We start from the raw sequence: 24,941 nt of genomic DNA on the forward strand, positions 1-24,941 counted from the left end.
TTGTTGGGTAAGTGTCCTCAATATTGTCTCAGTGTGAGTATTTCTCTGTAGACAGCTAGTGTTCAAAACCTTTAGAGGCTGCAAGGTAAGTCTTTCTCTCACTCTCTCACTTCTCAGTTACAATTAAACATTATTCCTGGCGACATTCATTGGGTTAGCCCTCAACAATTTTCTGTAGAAGTCAAATGGCAATTGACATGAAAGCAATTGAATGTCCAATATCTTTCACCTATAGGTTTCAGATTATTATCTAAAATAAATATCTAGTTATCAGACATCTTTTGAAAAAATATTATGAACATTTGTGGGCACAGAAATATTTGTTTTTACTCTGCCTGAAAATGCAACACCACTTAAAAGGAAAGAAACCAAACCAACTCAATGTGTCTTCGTAATTTGAAACTGCCCATGTCACTAATGTCCCATGTTTCAAGTTCCTGACAGTAACTTGTTCTCAGAAATTCTAGTTCAAATTCTGGTTCCCATAACCTGTGTGTGTGAATCAGAACACACACTATAAACTCACTATAAACTGAATTTATTGAAAGCCAGTTTTAAAGAGAATTTTTCTACCCAAAAATTCAGGCAGGACTATGCTGGGTGTGGTTCAATATAATTCAGTATAATTAAATTGAAAGTAATTTTTAGCAAGTTCAGCTCCATATCGGTTTGTCTCAGCAAGCAACCTTTACTTCCCCCTCCTCAGTTTGGAACCAGAAGTCCCAGTTCAAAGCGGAAGTTTCAAATCCCTCTTGGCTCTCTTTACAAACTCATTTAGAAGACTTTCCCTGAGGTATGGGTATCCCCCTTGTCTTTGAACAATGAAAAACACTTACTGATTTTAACAAATGCAGATATATATTTAACTGCAGATATTCAAACTTTAGCACTCAAAACTTTCAAGATATAACAACTTTGCTTTTACATCACATTAAAAAGAAGAATGTATTAAACTATGATTACAGGATAATAGTGATATGGAGAAATAATGTGAAATGGGGATAATGGACATGGATTGTGATTGTATGTGTCTGCTTAAGGAATGTGGGTATGGTGACTAGTCATGGGTGCGGTGACAACCACAGTTTTGAGGAGACGCCTGCCCTTCTTCCTCTAACAAAGGGGCTATTTAAAAGAGAATAAGAAAAGATGAGAGACATTCAAATGCTATCTAGAGGGAGGGAGTGCTAAGTCTCCTTGCTGGAAAAGATTGGGTGGTCACAATCACCTGAAGAAGATCGGGTGGTCACAAGGACATGAATCACCTGAAGAAGATCGGATGGTCACAAGAACATGAATCACCTACAAACCTGCAAGACCACCACATTCCAGGCAACGGACTGATAAGCTAATTAACATACGAAGCGGGGGTTTAGGTAACGAATATGTATAGGCGTTAATTGAATATTCATTTGTTCATTGTATAAATGTGAGATGGTTCGTCACTTCGGGTATGCACGCTTGTGGAGGAGCGATCCCCCGTGCATCTGCGCGCAATAAACATACCTACTTTATAACTTTCGAGTTATAGAGTCTAATTCCGCACGTCAGTTTGGCGAGCCAGGCAGGAGGATTTCTGCTCGGCTGAGGGACCAGCTGCGGAGCGGACGCTCCTAGGCGCGCCCCGGGAGATTTCCTCGGAGGAGCCTCCTCTTCTCAGCTGTTCACCCGGGAGCAGAAAAGAAACCCCTGGATCCACGGATAAAACGGTATGTTTAGTAACGGGGCGGCTGGTGAGACGCACGGAGACGTCCGGCGCGCAGCGTAGTCCCCAGGAGGAAAGGTACCTTGGGAGGGGGTTTGCTGACCAAGGGGTGGCCGCTAGCGATCTTGAGGGCAGATCGAGCAAACCCGAGGTTACTGCCATTCCTAAAAGCCCGGAGGCCTCGTGACGGAAAGCGGGGGGCGGGACGGAATAAGGCGGAATCTCACAGGAACAAGAGGGACCTCACAGCAAAAGTAAAAGGGAAACTTTTGCGTAGGAAAAAGAGGAAGCTAAAAATTTCCTTTAGGTTGTCTTAAGAATTGGGGAATTCCTGGAATGTAACAACTGAAATAGCGCTCTGTGTCTTGTTTGTTCTATGTGTTGTCTTGTTATATGTTCAAAACTCGGAGTTATGAAATGTATGTTGAAAAAATATTAACATTCTGGTATTTGTGGCAAATAGCGGAAAACTTAACACTCTGCTTAAGACCAGGAAAAATTGGTTTTTGTTTGTTGTTTGTTTTTTGGCAATTGTTCATTGAAATGCATACTTTGTGAACTGTTAGTGTTCCTAAGAGTTTGTACATAAGTGCACGCTACCGTATAACATACTGCTTGTGTGACTGCGGGCTGCCCGGAGAGTGTGAATGGTGTGATTGAGATGCGCATTTTGATTTTCCGTGTATAGCTTAATTATTTTGACTAAGTGTGAGTGCAAGAGTGCTTGAGACAGGCGTTTGAGTGCAAAACGAGTAAAAAGCTCTATCCGCGTTTCCAACCTTGGGTGGCTAAGGCGGCCGGAGAAAAACAAAGTAATTAAAATTGCAAAATGGGAAATGGAAGGAGTAAGCCCTGTGAAAAATCGCCTTTGGGTTGTATATTAAAACATTGGAGTGATATCGTAGGACAGGGTGGTACCGAAAATAGAAGGAAATTGGTTAAATATTGTAATCAGTGGTGGCCTTTGTATAAATTGGAGAGCGATGCGAAATGGCCTCAGGAGGGAGGAACGTTAGATTATAACACTCTCCTTCAATTAATGTTGTTTCTGAGAAGAGAAGGAAAATGGGACGAAGTATCGTATGCAGACATGTTCTTCGTCCTCCAGGACAAACCTGAGTGGCAAAAGGACTGTGGATTAGTACCCCCTCGGGATCCTATGGTACTAGCACTAGAAAGAGTGCGGAATTAACATCACCTGATCTTTGATTGTGGCTCTAGAAAAGGATAGGAAAAAACTGAGACCTAAACTAGAAAGATGTTCTTGTTGAAATTTCTGTGTTTAAAAGCTCAGGTTGCGGTTCCTTCTGTGGAGCAACCAGAATGAAACACATTGTAAGATATAAAAACTTGTACTAATGTATGTAAAACCTGAGGCGTGTGTGTGTGTGTGTGGAGAATCAAAGACCTTGTGAAAGTGTTGGGGTGAGTTTGTACAAACCCCTGTACCCCCTCGAAGGTGCGACTGAATCATGCTGGAATGCATGGCAGGATGTTTTCTGTTTGCCTGCAACGGCATGATACGTAATAACAACAGACTTAAAGCAACAAGTAGCAGATTTGCATTCAGGGTCAGAAAGAGTTAAAACAGAAGTGCTGCTGCAGAGGCAGGCTTGTGTAACCTGCAGAGCAGGAAGAGCATCTCCTGCCCCGAACCCTTCTGATGGTGGGGAGGAGGGGGTTGCTTATGCTGACAATTGAGCACCTGACAATGTCACCCCAATTGCTGCAGCATTTGCAGTACAACAGGACCGGTAACGGCCCTTCTAGGGCAGGGAATGGGTATGAGGTGGAATTCTAGTGAATACAAAACCAACTTATTTGTTAAACTTCAGTAATAAATAAATAAATAAATAAATTTGTTACAGTTGTGGGAGCTGCTGGCCACCAGGAAAACATCCTGAAACCTTTAAAGTACAAACAAAAAAAACAAATAAGAATGCCAAATTCACTAAAATCTTTGTTGGGATGAGATTTATTAGAACATCTAGACGTTTAAAGAAGGGGAAATGAAATTAAAAGTTAAATATGATCAAGTAATTGAAATATTGAGCTTATCTTTAATTCAGCAGAAAAGAGGAAAAGAGGACCTCCCTGAAGTAAGAGAAATTTTTAACCAGGTGTATCTGAAAATAAATTCCAGGAAAGGTGAAAAATGCTTTACCTGATACAGTAAAATGATAAGGGGGAGGCTTGCTCAGTTCAGATAAAAACAATATCCCTTGGTCAGCAAGGCTGTGGGGATATTGGCAGAAAAAGTGAAATAAAATACACTCTGTAGTAGTTCTACTAATGTAAATCTGTGTGTTTTGCCATGACAGTGACTTGTTATGGGATGTGCAGATGAAACTGCATTGACAATGAAATACAAGGAATAAGGTTGGTCAGGTGCCTCCTACCATAGTCAAGGGCAAGACTGGGTTGGCCTCTGTGTTTGCCACCAAGAAGAATCTTGAGCTCCGCTGTTGGCTGCAACCCAGCAGGCGTTGAGCGGTGGAAACAAATGCCATGCCAGACCTTGATGTGAGGAATGGCCCCCTCTGTTATAAGAGGGTTACCCAGGAAGGAAGAACATAAGATGGCCCATAGAGGCACTGATTTGGAAATTGGAAACTGCCTGGCCGACCATGAGGCCAGACGAGTAACAGAGGAGGTAGGAAAGGAGGAATTATCCTTAATACCAGATGATAAAATCCAAACTGTAAGTACAGATCAAGAGCCAAACTATTCTAAAGAAAACTTAAAGGTAATTCAGGACATGAATTATAAAATAAAATTAAGTAAGTGGATTTATTTAAGGGATGGTTGTATAGTGGTACCATCCAATTTAATGTGGACCACAGCCCTATTATTAATAAGACGCATTGGGGAGCTGATACTTTATATAAAAGTCTAAATCAAAAATTGAAAGGGCGAAACTTGTATACTGTAATAAAACAGGTGACTCAGCAATGTGAAATGTGTTTACGCAATAATCCCAATACAGCAAATAAAATAAAACTAGGGAACATTAGCAGAGGGAATGTTCTAGGGCAACATTGGCAGATCGATTTCTCAGAACTTCCTAGAAAAGGGGGGTATCGATATTGGTACTAATGGATACCTTTTCAGGTTGGCCAGAAGCCTTCCCGTGCAGAACTGCTAAAGCCCAGGAAGTGACCAAAATACTACTCCAAGAGATAATACCTAGATTTGGAGTCCCAGCGGTAATGTCCTCGGATAGAGGACCACATTTTGTGTCCAGAATAGTGCAACAGATTAGCCACCATCTAGGAATAGATTGGCAATTACATACCCCATACCGACCACAATCGAGTGGCCAGGTGGAAAAGATGAATCATCTAATCAAACAACAGATTGTCAAGTTAGGCCAAGAAACAAATCTAACTTGGCCCCAGTCTTTGCCATTAGCTCTTACACGAATTCAAACTAGACCGAGAGCAAAAGAGGGGCTTAGCCCATTCGAAATTTTATATGGACGACCCTATGGGGTACAAAAGGGGATGTCTTCACAGATTGGTGAAGAAACAATGACTTCCTATATGGTGGCACTAAAAAAACAATTAATAAGAATTGAGAAGCATGTGATGGGAACACGCAGTAGGGGTCTGGATGGACCTGTTCACGATATACAACCAGGAGACTATGTATACGTTAAGTGTTTTGCAGATAAAACCCTGGAACCACAGTGGACCGGACCTTTTCAAGTCCTACTCACCACCTACACTGCAATCAAGGTTGAGGGACAGAATTCTTGGATTCACCATACCCGGATTAAGAAAGCCCCTGCAACTTCTTGGAAAGTAACCCCAGATAAAAAAGAACTGAAACTCAAATTTACTCGGACAAATGGGAACAATGTGGGTGGCAAATTTTATGACAATGCTACGGAGGTAGAAAGAAAACTCCAGTCATGGTGGAATATGGTGAACTTTACCTATGACCCCAACACACACACCATCACAGCTTTTGTGTTAACCATACATAATGCAGTAATAATTACCATACACCCCATTGTAGCCCTTGGAATTAACCATAATGGGGTGCTCCTATATCCTTTTGAACATAGAACATGGGCCAGAAAGATAGGCGACAAGTGGCAAACAGTAGATTTAGAATCTTGTATTATGCGAGAACAGCAGGGCTTCCTCTGTGAAAGCAATACTATAATGGCTCAGGATACTTGTTTAGATACAGATCAGAAAATATGTCATTTTGAGGCCCGACCAAATGCAAACTTGAAAACAGTAATTATATATGCAGGGAAGGGATGTGCGTGTTTGAGAACTAAGTGTAACACAATAACCATAGATGGGGAGGTAAAAGAGACTGCACAGTATTCAAATTATTGTATCTGTAATTTTACTACTATCACAGGATGTGATTTTAGTTACTCAGCCCCAGTAGTGTCTCATCAATTCTTAAAATCCAATTTTACCCTATCACAGATAATAATTCCTACCCCCATAGGACTAAATATAAGCAGTATAAAAGAACTATTAAAACATGCAGATTTACAACGTATACTGGAAGAAATCAAAGAAAAGGGACATGAAACTCTTCTTATGATCCATCATGATGTAGAGGGGATCAAGAAAGTTTTAAAAAAGGTAGAACAGGATGGAAACCATAATTGGTGGGATACTCTCTGCAACAGGAATTCTTAACACTCTGGTACACCCCATTGTGATCTTATTGATCAGTTTAGGAATTTCCTTAATACTAACCATTATGTTATATTTGTGGGTTTGGAGAATGTTTAAAAGAGTAACACTTATGTATGATGCTTTATATCATTCAGGAAGGCTGCTTAAGTAAAAGAATTTACTTAATTTAATAGAAAAGGGGGGATTGATATGGAGAAATAATGTGAAATGGGGATAATGGACATGGATTGTGATTGTATGTGTCTGCTTAAGGAATGTGGGTATGGTGACTAGTCATGGGTGCGGTGACAACCACAGTTTTGAGGAGACGCCTGCCCTTCTTCCTCTAACAAAGGGGCTATTTAAAAGAGAATAAGAAAAGATGAGAGACATTCAAATGCTATCTAGAGGGAGGGAGTGCTAAGTCTCCTTGCTGGAAAAGATTGGGTGGTCACAATCACCTGAAGAAGATCGGGTGGTCACAAGGACATGAATCACCTGAAGAAGATCGGATGGTCACAAGAACATGAATCACCTACAAACCTGCAAGACCACCACATTCCAGGCAACGGACTGATAAGCTAATTAACATACGAAGCGGGGGTTTAGGTAACGAATATGTATAGGCGTTAATTGAATATTCATTTGTTCATTGTATAAATGTGAGATGGTTCGTCACTTCGGGTATGCACGCTTGTGGAGGAGCGATCCCCCGTGCATCTGCGCGCAATAAACATACCTACTTTATAACTTTCGAGTTATAGAGTCTAATTCCGCACGTCAATAGACATGCAAAGCTCCTGAAGTCCTATGATACTTTCAGGGTTCACTGGATTGTCAACAAACCTTGTCCCTGTAGTTAAAGAATCTTGAATGATTTCTGTGCACACTATCACAGCTGGAGCACCCATGACCAGACTGGCTGTGTTCATATCATGCATTATGGTGATTGAGTGCTCCATGGCTTGATGCTTATCCCTGTACTCTTCACAGCTATCCATTCACACACCATGCAATCCAATTTAGCAACTTTTCATCCTGTACTCAACAGACCTTTATATAACCTAAGGTCCATTTCAGACCAGTGTCATCTTTTTCTGGGAAGAGTCCATCTGTGTAGTCAGATTTCATCATCCTAACAACTGTTGCTATAGGACCTTCAAAGTTACAGTGCAGATGTCTGCTGCTGACTTGTACTAGCAATGCTGATCAGGGGAAGACAGCTGCATCCACAACTCATGGCAATTTATCATGATAAATACCAAATTATTTCCTACTTCTGCAAAACTTCTAATGGCCTTGTCTGGTGTTCACACCAATAACAACCTAGCCACAGTAGTAAAACCAACTTATTCAATGAACTACTGTAGTTTTAAAATTATTTTTTTAAAAAATGTTGTCCCTTGAAGAACCACAGTCTCTTTAGCCAGTCTCCTATTGCGGCGAATGAAGAGACGGGATGCAGCTTGATGCAAGCAAGATGTCAATTTATTGTACACAATCACGAGTTTATATATGTTTTCAGAAGCTGCGTGCTTTAAACAGATTGGTTCTTTAAGCTAAGAATTACATACTAGGCAATCCCTGATTGATGGTTAACTACCATCAATTAACAGCAAGGTGTTATCTTTCCTTGGCCCCATCCTTGGTGCCATCCATCTCCCACTCCCCTGTGCTCTGTAAACATGCCTCATCATGTTAATTGTTGTCTAGACAAGCTCGAGCACATTCCCCTCAGCTAACTGATTGCCACGCATGGTCCTAGTTTCCAGCCCGCTCCTGCATCTCCCCCTTCCTGTTGCACAAAAAGAACCTTTGAAACCGAACGAGTAAAAACAAGGTATAAGTAATAGAACAAATAAAAAACCAACTGAGACATATTATCAGTGTCAAAATAACCCACTGTCTTTGTTCCGTACAATTTTACAATTTCCCCTTTTTGTTTTTGAACAGCTAGTACCAGGTTTGCCATGTTCTGCAGGGCCCTTGCAAACATGACAGCAACCAAGGTAATAGCAAACAATACTGCCAATTGAGTGAATGGATGCCAAAAAAGGCTGAAATTTTCTCAGATTTTGATAACATGTTGCTGCAATGAGGCGCCTAAAATCCACGCAGCACATACCATCAAAATCCTCACAGCCATGTCCTTGAACCAACAACAAAAAGCAGTGGCAATTTTGACTCACATTCTTCACTGCCTACCAAACAAGGTGATTTAACTCTTTAATGCTTTCCCTGCTGTTACTCTGGATAAGAGAAGAACCGCTGCGACACGTTCCCATCATAGCCTCCTACTACATTAGCATCTACAGAAAGACAATTATCGACATTCAAAGTGTAAACAATATCATCTTCTTTTGGATTAACATTATACATAGGTGGAAGGGCACACCAAACAAGAACTGGTTCAGTCAAAAAGTTCGAAACATCGCATGTCTTCTCTGAACATACCTCTGGGGTCATTCCCTTCATTCCCTCTCTTTTTTATGCAAAGAGAAACACTTTTACCATAACAGAGAAGCCCCTATTTACATCTGAGCCCGGACACAAACCGCAGCTGTATGCGCCACCAGGCTCAGGGCAGAAATCATTCATGTAGTTACATAGCTATATATCTCTACAAGCGTGCAGACACCTATTAAACACTAAATAACCATGTTCATCTTTCCTAGTCTCCTTCACAATACCCAGCTGTTCTCTCATCTCTTGTTAGGTCAAATATTCTCCAGCTTCCTCTCCTATCTCTCTCTTCAGACATTCTCTATCCTCCTCTTTTTTGCTTGTTAATTGCGACAAGGCAAAGGTTGTGTGTAGCTGGGTGACCATGACCTGCTTTATGTTACAATCAACTAAACACTGAATACAGGAAAAAAAGGTATGGGAGACATAAAGCAAACATCAATAAGGTGGTTAAAGATAATTATAATAAATCCTGTAATACTTTTGAGTCATGGCCCAAAGTTTCCCAGCCGTGAGAAGAGACCAAAGGCATCCCGCCCCTGGCTCTGTTGCAGATCTTTGTTTTAAGGCTTTTAAGTTTTGTATACTTTTGTAAATTAATTCACAGTGGTCACTCAGATTCACGTAACACATCCTATCAAAGTCTTCACACTTGTGTCCCCGTGCTAATAATAAAAATCAATAGCAACTCGGTTCTGTAGCAACATATGATGGACAGAATCAACATCTGTTAATAAGCCAGAAAAAAAATAGTATTTGTAGTATTACTTTGTTTAGCAAGCTAGCAGCCTAATTTACTAAGCAAGTTAAGAGCGTGTACTATTCTTACAGAAGAGATTAGAGAAGCAAAAATGTGTTATGCTGCATTCCAGAACTCAGCCTGAGAATTACAGTCTGCTGTGAGTTCTGCGTTACAATCATTTGACAGATGTTGGGGTGGCGATTGTGAAAGTTGCCAGTTTACAATTTTCATTGGCATTATCATAGCTAGTTGTTTTAAAAGCAACCCTTGAGCTTCCTTATGTTCGACTTGTTGCAAAATATTCTGAAGCCAATCAATCAAGTTAGTATTAAAGTTAGTGACTTTCTAGGACCCCGCAAGACTGTGGCAAGACTCCCGCATCCTGACTGCCTTAATAGCCATTCCTTCATTTGCAAACAGTTGTCCCTGGCATACCTTGCCTGAGTCACAGAATCGGCACAGTTAATTTTCTCCAGCCAACTGCTCATAGTTAACAGCAATTCCCCGATTAAGGTTTTCAGTCAAGGCCACTACACATAGCTCACAAAAATCAGATAACCACATCATATACTGTATCAGTTAGTACCATACAAAGCAATGACTTCCAATCATGCAGTGTGAGTGTATAAGGCTCTGCCATCACTTCAAGAAGGGACATAGCAAATGTATTATGAATCCTCCCTTCCCGCACTGCTTTGCTTAACTCTTTAACAGCCTCGTATTGCACAGGCTGCCACTCTGCAGGTTGATTTGTCTGACAAAATACTGAACATGCCCTAGCGACTCCCAAAACCCATCACTGAAGTGTTTCCCACTTGCATTCCTGCCACCAATCCCTCAGACCCCCTTTCACCCTCCCCAAAAATACAATCAATGCATCAGGAGAGACAAGGGGGTGGGGGAAAGGTCTAGCTCCTTTTCCAGATCTATAGGACCTGGATCAAAAGGTTTATCAGTGTCAATAAAATCATTGTCCGAGTTGTCCTGTTCCCGTGCTTGGTCCTGTGTTGTGAGGGTCGCTGCAATCAGTGACAGAAGCTTTGGGGGCAGAGGAGGTGTGGACAGAATTGCCATCACTGACGGTGTCTTGAGAAGAGTCGCGCTGTCGGTGGAATTTACAGCTTCCTCTGGTGCAGCACCGTTAGTAGAATTAGTCCACACTTGGCAAAGAGTAGTCAGAATTTGCCACCAAGATGCTAAATGCATTCCCGACACGGAGTTCCCCTCCGCGGCAGCATCATACAATTGGCTGCTGTATGTACACACTTTCATTCTTTCAAAGTCTCTAAAGTTTCTTGGCTGCTCACCTGTCTCGATGAATACAGGTGTTATCCTCGGGGTTTAGGTTGTCCGCCTGGTCCAGACAGCAAGACGATCGTTCAGCCAAGCCGTCTCCTCCGGAACGCAGCCCTCTTCCACGAGCTGTCTTTTTTCTGTCCTTATTCTTCCAAGGCTTCGGAACACCACCATAGGGGTCACCATTTGAGGAGACTGAGGCACGGACTCCCTGATCTGACTAGAAGACCCTTCATGAGTCCATATACGTCTCTTTCTGGGGACGAAGCCTGATTACCCATTACGGATTTCCCACAGCTCACCACTCAACTCCGGAGGGATTTCAGGCTGGCTCCTGCTTCCTTTCAGCAGATCATTCAAAGTTCTGTGGGATTCGCTGCATGTCGCTCAGATAGGCGATTCGAGAGCCCTTCACGTCAGATCCTTAAACACATCACGTCAGGGTCACCAATTTGCGGCGAATGAAGAGACGGGACGCAGCTTGATGCAAGCAAGATGTCGATTTATTGTACACAATCACGAGTTTATATATGTTTTCAGAAGCTGCGCGTTTTAAACAGATTGGTTCTTTAAGCTAAGAATTACATACTAGGCAATCCCTGATTGGTGGTTAACTACCATCAATTAACAGCAAGGTGTTATCTTTCCTTGGCGCCATCCTTGGTGCCATCCGTCTCCCACTCCCCTGTGCTCTGTAAACATGCCTCATCATGTTAATTGTTGTCTAGACAAGCTCGAGCACATTCCCCTCAGCTAACTGATTGCCACGCATGGTCCTAGTTTCCAGCCCGCTCCTGCATCCTTTGTTTATGGTTAAATGGAAGTTTGTATTCACTGTGAACACAGTTGATGCAGCAAATTTGGGCAGCTTTTGATATCAGACTTTACAGCATTCATCAAAATATGCATATAGGTCTGCTTCAGGACTACTGGTGAATTAAGAGCTAAATCATCATCCAGAAAGAAAAATCATAATTGCTTTTTCCCATCTACAAGAAGTGAGAACCTACATAAATATAAATATGGAGATCCTGATATAAAGTAGGCAGAACAAGAGAAGACACCTCTCATATGGAACAGGATTCCTTAGGCAGACACCTCTCTTCTGCAATGGCAATAGTATAATACAATTTTCTTAATTACTGTCTATGAAACAAAGAGAGCATAGCAACAGAAAAAAACATATGCAAAAAGAGTATAGTAACATTTAAAAAATGTTCTCTGAATGCTGATACAAGAGCACATACAAAACCATAAAACCTTCTTAAACAAATAACTGAGAAATCAAGGAAACTGCTAAAAGTATAATTTCACTATGAACCAAGGTTATGTATTTAATAGTACAATTTTGAAGAGTATGTCTTTCAGCATTGATGCATTACATAAGAGGATTTGACAAGGTTACAATTTCTGTTACTAATGGAAATTCTTTTCAAGAATTAACCTTTAGGCTATAAAGAATGACAGATATTCAAATATTCTCAAATGAGTATGTGCATTGAAAATTTCTATTCATTTTTGCTCCTCAACAGAACTTCCATCTTCCATTGCACTGTGTCATACACACGATTGAATTCTTAACAGTTGCCATTCAAGGGAGATGCACAGGACCATTTGAAGGTAATATTTTTCTCTGTATGACATCTCATTTTTTTCTCCTCAGAAATCATAATTTGTTTACACACATAGTAGTCTTCCTAACAGGAAACCATTCCTGCCTGTCATTTTGACTGCGGAGGAACCTTGTTTTCCAGGTCACTGGCTTGAATTCTGGAGACAAGATATTCATGAGGGACCTGTGTGGGGAATTTGCATCTCAGTGCAGAGTTTTCCTCTCTATTTGTCAATATGCCAGGTCAGTGAGCAGCTCTCTTGTCAGAAGGAAGATAATGGCTGCTGCATTGCCTCCCACTTATTGCACACTCAGTGCATCTGACCTTCATGTGAGACCCCCAAAGCACTCTGGTTTTTTGCTTTCCTCATACCATAATTCAACTCCCCTTTCCCACAAACCTACAATCTGTGACTTTGGGTAACACTTCCTTTATTGTCTCCAACAACCATATTTTAACATAGGAATCCTATTGCTATGCATTTCTTTATATCACAAAAGGATAGGACACTTCCATCTATTGTTATTTTGGTGTAGAGACACAGTGTTACTACAGTCAAAACTATAATATACTCTTATTTGTTAACACTAGCAGCATCCTTTAAGCCAGGGGTCCTCAAACTTTTTAAACAGGGGGGCGGCGCGCGGATGAAGTGGCAGGAAGTCATCTGCGGCTGCTTGGTTTCCCCCCCCAACCCCCGGCGCCCCGGCGGGGGGTGGGGGGGTGGGGGCGGGGGGGTTCTGTAAATACCGGGGGCCGGATTGAGGACCCTGGGGGGCCGTATCCGGCCCACGGGCCGTAGTTTGAGGACCCCTGCTTTAAGCACTATTATATTATTAGAACCATTATTTATACCTCCATCCATTTTTCTCAACTCTTCTGCAGTTTAAAAAAGATAATAGTGCATGCTTTTATTCTGAGCTCCTGTATCTAGAAAAAAACACTATATAGTGATTAGCATAAATCTATCATCCTCTTATAATTTTTTATACTCTCATACACTAAGTGCTTCTTATGTTAAATACACAGCAAAGTCAGTGGCTACAAATGTGAATACTGAGCTTTTATTTTATTAAGGTCTGATCTAACACATATTCAAGTCAACAACCATAAGACTGCCGCTTTGGATCTGCTCCTTACTTCATAGAGATTAGCAGGATATCATGTGAACTGGCAAGTTAACTGTACAATAGAACTGAAGACTGTATGAACAATGCCATTACAAAATCATTTTACGGTGTCACAAATGTACATTTAAGATTCAAATATCTATCACATGAAAGAGATTTGATGAGGATGAATTGGTTTATGTACATATGTAAACAACCTAGTGATGGGGTGGTTTGGAGGCTTCCTAAATTGGGTTAGTTTAGGGGGTTTCATTGCAAAAAATAATATTAAAGTTTTCAAAATTTTATTTAAAAAATCAGTCTTGGTTGTTTCATTTTTCTAGTCAATATTGCTTCCCACTACAGATGAAATTATTGTAATTCACTGGAAAATGTTATAAACAATCCAGTTTTTACTACTGATCTGCTGTAACACTCAGTCAATGGCTCTACACATTCATAGCATGAATGACTCCTCTCCAAATGTCTTCAATATAAATCATTCCATGTATTGGAAAAAAAAAGTGTTTTAAAGGCATATATAAGCAATAACAACTGAGGAAATGAAGGTGAAGAGTAAATGTGGGGACTGTTGATTTATGCACACAGATCTTCCACTATTTTTTAGATTTTTTTAAGAATGAAAACATTCAGACACCTAAGCCCCAATTTAAAAAAAAATAATAAAAAAGTAATTCCAATTATTCCTGCTAATAATATTTTGTAACTCTTATATTAATTTGAAAAGGTCAGTTTGTTCTCCACAGCTACATACTAGAAGATTTTAAAATGTCTTTTGTTATATGCCACACTGAATGTTATCTGAGTCAGAATACTGTGTCAGGCAAGTCATTGGTCTGTGCTGCTGTGAGTATGCCTCAACATAAAATGGGTCTTTGGTGAACAATACCCTTTGTAACAAAACCTTTTCAGAAAATAACCACAAACAGCTACATCCTAAAAAGCAAGGATATACATATAGTTCATGTTCAAAACCCTACAACCTACTTTCCAGTCTGATTTGGCTCATTTACAATCTGGGACAAGAGTTGCGTTAAAAAACCTAAAAGCCTTGGGGTTTGGGAAAATTTGGGGAAGGTAGGAGGAAAAAATATACCATATAATCCCATCTCTGGTTCATAGCTGAGTTCCAAAACCTAAAGCCATACCATTGGGGATGAAAAAAAATCCTACTAATACCTGAATTATTTTATATTACTTAGACTTATTGTAAGATGCTCAATTTGCAGAAATATCATTTAATTCAGATAGTATTTTTAACTTAGCAACAGAAGCCTGAAGAGTGTATGGTATTTACATTTTCAGAGAATGTATGAGTAACTAATATAAAGAAATATGTCACTGAAGAGAAATACAGATGAATCTGAAAAAAAATGAACAAACACAATAATAAGACTTCAACAATAAATATAGTGTCTTTGCAAATCAATATAACAATAAGCTTGCTATTTTACATTTCAGAATATTAGTTCACTGCTTTATTTCCTTGCACTTATTTGAAAATAATCTGGATAACTTTACAATCAAGGTATTTCCTCTTGGCTCCTTGGTATATACCAGGCTGCCTGAGGAGATGATTGACATCCTAAGGTGTCCACAGCATAATCAGTCTGAAGAGCTTCTAGTATTAAAATTCTAATTAATGATAATCAAAAAGAAACAAAAAAAATAACAAGACTGTGTAAAAAAGCCAGCAGACAAAAGGCTACATCTGATTTAATGGAGCAGGTAGATGATTTGCCTATATGCTGCTGATATGTATTCCCAAGGTATGTGTCTTTTACATGAGACAGAGACTCCCCAGGTGTCTCCTAGTGGAAAATTGACCAGACTGTACCCAGAGAAGACACTTGTGATTAATCAGTAAAAACTGTTCATGTGGATGCAGAAGTGATTACATAGAACAGCATTTTGTACATCATTAAGATTATTAGGTGTTTTGTATGTAGTTTAAAGTAGCCAGTAGAAATGAATCAGCCGTGTGCTGGAGTGGTCGCACAGGACCACAGGCCAGCAAGGTTTTTAAGAACTGGTCAGAAAACAGTTTAGGGAATCTCATCTATCCCAGGTGAAGACTCTTGCTATGGAGACCCCCGTCACCATTGGCTCTGCAACCAACCATCCTATCTGTCTGAGAGATTTGATTCCCCATGCAAGCATTCTCCTATGCCAACATCACATTATTTTGTAACAAACACTGTCTGAATCTCTGCAACAGATGGTGTGATCAACTACTAGCAATAGCCCTGCTTCAAACTGAATTATTATTATAATAATTTAGATAATGAAGCATGTTGTGGTTTAACCCTGCTGGTAATTAAGTACCATGCACCCGCTCATTCACTCCCCCCTCACCCAGAGGGATGGGGAAAAGAATCGGAAATGAATGTAAAACTCGAGGGTTGAGATAAGAACAATTTAATAATTGAAAGAGAATAAAAATGAAAGAACAATAACAACGATGAAAATAACAGTTATAATGAAAAGGGGAAGGGAAAGAATAAAATCCAGAGGGAAAGAAAGAAAGGAACACATAGTGCACAAGGCAACTGCTCACCACCCGCTGACCGATGCCCAGCCAGTCCCTGAGCAATGACCTCCCTGCCCCAGACAGCCATCCCAGGTATATATACCAAACATGATGTCTCATGGTATGGAATACCTCTTTGGCTAGTTTGGGTCAGCTGACCTGCCTGTGTCCCCTCCCAATTCCTTGTGCCCCTCCAGCCTTCTCCCTGGCAAGGCCTGAGAAACTGAAAAGTCCTTGACTTAGTATAAACATTTACCTAGCAGCAACTAAAAACATCAGGCTGTTATCAACATTGTTCTCACATCATAGACAAAACACAGCACTGTACTAGCTACTAAGAAGATAATTAATTCTGTCCCAGCTGAACCAGGACGGTATCTACCCCTATTCCATACCATTTACGTCATGCTACATTTTCCAATACATCATCACCTCTCCTGTCCTTTAATATAAATTCACAGATATCATTCCCTTAGTCTATGGACCATCCCTCTAAAGTTCATTGAGTTCATTTAGTCAGTGATGTTGAGCTCCATCTGTTATAACAGTCTTTCTGGGCAGGGAAAATGGTACAAGGAATTGGATTGTTCCATGTTGAAGTCCGTTCTGATTCTATTACAGCTGCGCTGATCTGGTTTCACCTAAGTCATTCTTAGTTGGTGTGGCAATTGAAGAGAAGGCAGGTTCAAATCTTCAAATCTAAAATGGTAGAGACGGGTGCCACAAGGTATCCAGTACTAAAAGGAATCTAGTCCCTCTGAGGGGTGTGGGTTTGAATCCTACTGCTGCCACCAGTGACAATATACAGTATTATGTAACAATTAGCATCACTCAATTTATTGGCTGTTTTCACCCAAAAATCAAATCCCCTTGAGGCACGCATCGAACTTCCCCATGCTTCCAGCATTACCCACCAAGTGCACCCAGGCCCTTGAGCAAAAACAATCCCACAAATGGCTTTGCCTTTGCCTGAGGCAGGAATGACCCAGACTGTTTTCCCAAGCATAGTTTTAAGGTGCACTACAGGAACTTTATCCCCCTCTACAGTGTGCAAAAATTTTGACTGGGCAGGATCAGCTTGGGTAGCAGATCCTCTGGTATTAACCAACCAGGTAGCCTTTGCTAAATGTTTATCCCAATGTTTGAATGTCCCACCACCCATTGCTTTCAGTGCAGTCTTTAACAGTCCGTTACATCGTTCAATTTTCCCAGAGGCTGGTGCCTGATAGGGAATGTGATATACCCACTCAACACCATGTTCTTTGGCCCAAGTGTCTATGAGACTCTTTCAGAAATGAGTTCCATTGTCTGATTCAATTCTGGGGTGCCATGTCACCAGAAAACCTGTCTTTCAAGGCCCAGGATAGCGTTCTGGGCAGTGGCATGGGGCACAGGGTATGTTTCCAGCCATCCGGTGGTTGCTTCCACCATTGTGTAAGCACATGGCGCTTGCCTTGGCGGGTCTGTGGGAGTGTGATATAGTCAATCTGCCAAGCCTCACCATATTTATATTTCAGCCATCGTCCTCCATACCACAGAGGCTTTAATCAGTTGGCTTGTTTAATTGTAGCACATTTCACATTCATGGACTACCTGTGCAACAGTGTCCATGGTTAAATCCATGCCTTGATCACAAGCCCATCTATATGTTGCATCTTTTCCTTGATGGCCTGAAGTGTCATGGGCCCACCGAGCTATAAATAATTCACCATTATGTTTCCAGTCCAAAACTACTTGAGCCGCTTCAATCTTGGCTGCTTTAGCTACCTGCTGGTTGTTTAAATGTTTCTCAGTGGCCCAACTCTTGGGTACATGAGCATCTACATGATATACCTTTACAACTAGGTTCTCCATGCAAGCAGCAATACCTTGTCATAATGCAGCAGCCCAGATGGGTTTACTTCTGCGTTGCCAATTACTTTGCTTCCATTGCCATAACCACCCCACAGGGCATTGGCCACCATCCATGAGTCAGTAGAGAGGTAAACTATCGGCCATCTTTCTTGGTCAGCAACGTCTAAAGCCAGCTGGATAGCCATCACCTCTGCAAACTGACTTGATTCACCTTCTCCTTCAGCAGTTTCTGCAACTTGTCATAGGGGACTCCATACAGCCTACTTCCACCTCCAATGGTTTCCTACAATATGGCAGGACCCATCACTAAACAAGGCATATTGCTTCACATGGTACAATGGCTCATTATAGAATGGGGCTTCTTCAGCACATGTCACCAATTAATCTGGTGACATCCCAAAATCTTTACCTTCCGACCAGTCCATAATAATTCCCAAAATTCCAGGACAACCGGGATTTCCTATTCAGGCTCATTGTGTGATCAGTGCGACCCACTTAATCCACATAGCATCAGTTGCATGATGTGTAGAGGAAACCCTCCCTTTAAACATCCAGCCCAGCACTGGTAACCGGGGCACCAGGAGGAGCTGCGCTTCAGTACCAATCACTTCCAAAGCGGCTCAAACCCCTTCATAAATTACCAGTATCTCTTTTTCAGTTTGAGTATAGCAGGCCTCAGATCCTTTATATCCCTGACTCCAAAAGCCCAAGGGTCGACCTCCTGTCTCCCCTGGTGCTTTCTGCCAGAGGCTCCAGGTAGGGCCATTCTCCCCAGCTGCAGTGTAGAGTAGTTCTGCTCACTTATGTCTTGCCAGAATGGGTTAGACTTTCACAAGATCAAGAGTAAAGTCAGCCCTATCACTCTGTCTGGAAAACTGTCCTCTGGAGACTGGAGCAGCAACCTTCCTGGAGGACTCTTTATTTGTGATTGTTTTTCCTTGTAGTTCATGCACTCGTGCCTCCAGAACTGAGGTAGGTTTTCCATCCCACCTCCTCAGGTCCTGTATGTGGTCCCGCAGGTAAAACCACTGGGTACACCATGGTGTGCATCTTCTATATTCTCCCTCCCAAACAGAAGAGCATCTACGGCTGATAGCTGAGATGCCATCCATATTGGTGGAGAGTAGGATGCATCCTTGTTAAGCTGGTGGACCAGTCTCTGTACAGCTGAGATGATGCTGGTAGAGACTCTACCTTCATAGTCTCGGAGGTGATGTAGCACTTCATCCACTGTCGTGGTGCATTGTCTCTCCAATGCATTATTGCCAATGATTTGGCATATGCTGATGGTGCGCTCTGTATTAATTCCTACCACATGGGTCATGTGCATTGGACTTGATCAGGATCTGTGGGTGACTGTCGGTCATCCAGGTTATAATAAATCATCTCTTTCACAGCTAATTCCCTCAAGGACCGGATACCTTTCTCTATTGGAGTCCATTTGGTTGGGCAACATGTGATATCCTCCTTGTAGGGATACCTTTCCTTCATGCTTGACAGAAGTCGCTTCCAGAGGCTGATGGCTCGCATTCCTTTTCACATTTCCTTGTCAATGCCCCCTTCTTTAGCAAGTGATCCCAGATGCTTGTCTTCCCTACCCTCTAACTCCATACTATGAGCCTCACTATCCCAGCATCAAAGCATCCAGGTGATAATGTGTTCACCTGGATGACAGGCATAATCTTTCCGCATATCCCACAGTTCACTCAGAGATAGGGATTGAGAAGTTACCTCTTGTTTGCTTTCTTCATCTTATTCCTGTAATGGGCCTGCTCCTTCATCCTCCTTTACCAAAAGAGCTGCTTTCCATTTCCATTTCTTAACCTCAGGGGCCACTGACACAGGTTGGTCTTCTGCATCACTTGTTTTGGGGCCCAAGGTATCTGTGATGCCCGCCACAGGGGCTGGAGTGGCCACGGAGGCATCATGCTGAGTATATAAACTGGGGGAAGAAGAAGGAAGGGGAGGACATCCAGCATTATGGCGTTTGTCTGCCCAAGCAACCATTATGCATGATGAAGCCCTGCTTTCCTGGAGATGGCTGAACACCTGCCTGCCGATGGGAAGTAGTGAATGAATTCCTTGCTTTGCTTTGCTTGTGTGCGCAACGTTTGCTTTACCTATTAAATTGTTCTTATCTCAACCCTTGAGTTTTACATACCTTTCTGATTCTCCTCCCCATCCCTCTGAGTGAGGGGGTGTTGAGTGGCTGGAAGACAACAAACATATTATGAGCAATCCAGACCAAGTAACTTTGTTGTAATAGCAGGCCAAGCAAGCTGAAGCTGTAACAAGCTGCAGCTGTTGTGAAGGACATATGCAAGGCCAAGAGAGACAAAGAAACTGTGTACTGGCAGAGAGATAAGAAAGTTGGACTATTAAGGAACTGTATGTGGGAAAGAGATAAAGGAGTTGGACTGAAAAATAAGAAAATAGAATGTTGAAACAGAATGTAGGTGAGGAGCATGTATACCACGCCGTGACCAATCACAGAGTGCAGGAGAGTGAATAGACAAGCAGCTTTAGCCTATTAGCAATCTAGAAGCAATGTGTGTGTTTTGTGCTAGTGTATAAATTGCTGTGTATCCCTTAATAAAGTGGCACTAACTTGATCACATTGGTTGTATATGTTGTGTCTGAGCCTTCCGCATCAACAAGGGGGGAGTGAGCTAGTGGCTACGTGGTGTTTGGTTGTTGGCCAGGGTTAAACCACAACAGATTGTATAACTGCAGTGTAAACCTCATAATTGTTCAAGGTTTTAGAGCAAGTGGAATCAGACCCACGTTCAGTTATCTAATGGCACTTGGATAAAATGTCCTTATAAATAACCACTAATGTGTCAGTAATGTAGCAAAGGATAAAGGGTTTAATATGGCTATTTTACTTGTCAGTGAGGTATTACTACTGCAGAGAAGTATGTAGCACAAGTGTTTCATTGGGCTTGGTGATACACAAATGGAACCAGAGACTCTTCAAGAATTCTGGTCCAATACCAACCAAACAGGAAGTCCCTTAGTATCTAATTATTCCTGGAATATAAATGCGGGGGCATGGAGATGCAGTTATAACTCCACCAGAGGTGTTATAGGTGGACCACTGGGAAACAAGGACACTTTATATTATGATGCCCCGAATAATGACAAAAAATGGACTGGTCCTTTTCCTAATGGAACCTGGGCCCTACAAGGCCGCTATTGGGTTGTGGACAGTATGCCTACAAAAAATTACCCCCTAATTGGTCAGGAATATGTTATATAGGGTATATTTGGCCTGTTTTTTCTTTTACCCCAAATCCAAGGAAATACATTAGGAATCAGAGTATATGATGACCTAATAAGAGAAAAACCATCGATTGATACCTCTCTCACCGGTGGGAGCACTCAGAATTGGGGAAAGGATGAGTGGCCACCAGAACGAATTATACAGCATTATGGGCCAGCCACTTGGAACCCTAACAAACTGGCTAGTGGTGCTCAAGAACCTATCTATAATTTAAACTGCATTATCTGGTTACAAGCCGTCCCAGAAATTATCACCAATGAGACTGCCCATGCCCTTGATCTATTGGCAGATCAGGCCGCACAAATGTGAACAGTGATATTCCAACACCAAATGGCTCTCAATTACCTGTTAGCTGAAGAAGGAAGTGTCTGTGTTAACCTAAATGATTCTAATTGCTCTTTAAAAATTTATGATAGTGGTTGAGTTGTTAAACATATCACTTCAGGAATATAAAAACTGGCCCTTGTCCCTGTCCAGACTTGGGAGGGTTAGGAATTTGATCCCTTCTCATGGCTTCCAGGTACCCCATGGGTCAAACGCATCCTTTTCTATATGTTATATGGTGTTGCTTTGTTATTGTTCCTCCCCTGTTTAATTCCATGTTTTATATAGTTGATTCAATGCACTGTCTCAAATATGCAATTCATAGCTGCCTCTCTTTATCATGATGTCAAACATATCCACGCAGTATTTTGGTCAAAGCATGAAACCCCAATTACAAACATTGCATGCTCTTTTCCACACTTAACTATTTTCTCTACCTTTCCACCACCATGGACGAAGAAGGAACAATCTTTGAGCCATGGGGTGGTGTGGGAGGCCATATTTTGAGCTGACTGCCTCAAAGCTTGTTTACATTCCTGACTAGATTGGTGCAAGGCTACCTGGTGGTTTAACCCAACTCAGCAGTTGTGAACAGACAAGGAGCAAACAGCCACCTGAAACCAGACATCAGTCAGGGTCAAGGAACACCCACATCATTTTGGGGGACATGTCCAGACACGAACAACCACCTCAACCTGCCAAGGCATGCACAGTCCATGGCAAAGGACCACATGGCAGCTGCGTGTGTCCTTCGGAACCAGTGTACCGAGAGGGGGAGCATGCACCGTAATGGAGTACATGCTGTTGTCTGGGAAACAGTCTCCCCAAATGCCCTATAGAAGACTGTGCAATCAAACAGTAAGGGCACAATCTAGAGACCGCCACCATCAACATACAAGGAAACTATGGACCAACAGGACGCCACTGGATCCATGGTGGTGACTATCTCTTGCAACTCTATCCCAACTGCTTGCTAGGTTTCCTTCTTTTCCATCTTTCCTTCCCTTTCTTATCGCTATTTTCTTATGAACACTGTTCCAGTAAATTTCCTTGATTAGCGGCATTTTACCTCGTTTGCATCTTAATCTCACTCCAGATATAACAATGAATCTCCCCGTCTTGGGCTTTCATGGACTGGAACACATGTCAAGAGAGGTTATCCTCCCACTCTACTCTGCCCTGGTGAGGCCACACCTGGAGTATTGTGCCCAGTTCTGGACTCCCCAGTTCAAGAGAGACAGGGAACTCCTGGAGAGGGTCCAGCAGAGGGCTATGAAGATGACTGGGGGACTGGAACACCTTGCCTATGAGGAAAGGCTGAGAGAGCTGGGCCTGTTTAGCCTGGAGAAGAGAAGACTGAGAGGGGATCCGAAGAGGGTCCCCTGTGGAGAGTCGGCCAAGTCACGACAATCACACCAATATGGCTACATGCCGTGCTCACTTTATTAAACAAACAGGTCATATTTATAACTTAAACCGACCGCTCACCTGACTTTACACACAGGTGATTGGATAAAAGTCTCTGGGCCATGTGGGGGTCTGTGTCGCTGACTGGTGGGCATGCTGCAGGTGCCTTATCAGAGTGTGCCGATGATAGTGTGCTGATTTCGTGGTTCCCAGGGCTTGCTCTGCACCTGGCTTCTTGTTTGTGCATAGCTTGTTTTCCTTGATGCCTAACACTATCTACATCAAGCAATAACAAACTTAAAATCTGCGATGTAAGATTAAATTGTTTCTCTCCCCAGCACACTAACCTTCGTATATTCTTAGCATTTAATGCTGTCATTGCCCCCGGCATAAATATGGAGGCTAGGACATTTGCTGTTACAGACTGTAGATCGACCCGGTCACTACATGTTTCATCAAAGGTGCGCAGTGCCCTCCGTGATCTATGAGATTGTTGAGCCATTTTCAATAAGTCTTTCATATGTGGAGCAAACAAAGTCAAACGTCCTAAATAACATGGTCCACCGACAGGATACAAAGGAATCCCTGGTCATGCTCTGTCCCCACATATCAGAAAGACTCCCGGTGGCAACTGATAACCCCCTGATACATCAATATGAAACCCCCCAGTTTTCAATTCACCCCAAATAGGTGGACCGGTTAGATTTTGAAACCCTGTATAAAACCCCCATTCACCTTGACGTGTTAGCCATAACTGCCACGGGTCACCAAACCAAATTACTCTAGTGCCATTCACGGGTTAAAGTGGTGATGACATGTGGGTACAGTCTGCTATACCAGTTGCAGTTACATTAACATATTCAACAGGTACAACGCTACCCAATAGGTCTAACTCCTGCAAAGGTAAATGATGTGGATGATTTAAATTCTCAATAACTGTCTTCTGCCATGCTGCATTACGCATAGAAGGCCAAACATATTGCCCATTTGGACTCATACATGTACCATTCTGATTGGAAGTCAGATCCACTGTTTTAACATTCCAAAAACGATCAAAATTTGTTTCAATCTCTTGCAGGGGAATACCAATGAAACAAGTTCTAAAGAGGTTGTCTGCCTGTTGCAGACTTAAACAAAAGTCTGTTACTCCCGTGATATTTGCCCATGTCACCCATATGTTTGTTCTAGGCAAGATGTCAAAAATACTTTGGCCAATGGGTAAAAAATTCATCAAGACCGTAAACCAAGTCCACCACTTAAACACGTTTAGTCCTACAATTTCCACTTTTTTTTTTTTTTTTTTTTTTACACATTCCACCCCACAAATCTGTGCTCACAGATTCTGATGATGTATGCTGTCTCCAATCAGCATGGTATTGCACTAGCCGTATGCTTTCTCTTCCTTCATGCCCAGTTACTAATCAAACACATACACTCTTTACACCATTTACATTTAAGCTTTGGCTTACAGAACCGTTTTACCCCACATAGCATACAAGCATACATTGACACAATACCCACGGGTTACATCCCTTACAACACAGACAGTTTATTCTGTCTGCTCGCTCTGAGTCTTCTCTTCCGTCTTCTGATCTTGACATACAGGTCACACAAACTTGCTAGGGACCCATATAGGTCCTTTGTCTGTGGAGATACAAAAATAACCTCTACCGATAAATAACACCGGATTAGGTCCTTCCCATATGCCTGAAGCCATATTTTTATACAGAACATTCAGACCAGGAACTGTAGTGGTTTGGTTCCCTCGCGCTGTTTGGTGATGTATAACAACAGGTGGTCCCTCTCTACCCTCTGTAAGGGAGAGATAGTTTAAGGTAAACAACACCTTAGTCAACCATTTAGTTACATCTATGTCCTGCGATACTTTCTGTCTCTGAAGATAATCCTTCAGGGTACGATTTGCCCTTTCAACAAGTGCTTGCCCCGT

The sequence above is a fragment of the Falco rusticolus genome, chromosome W (assembly GCF_015220075.1).
Source record: "Falco rusticolus isolate bFalRus1 chromosome W, bFalRus1.pri, whole genome shotgun sequence".
In the NCBI taxonomy this organism is placed as follows: domain Eukaryota; kingdom Metazoa; phylum Chordata; class Aves; order Falconiformes; family Falconidae; genus Falco; species Falco rusticolus.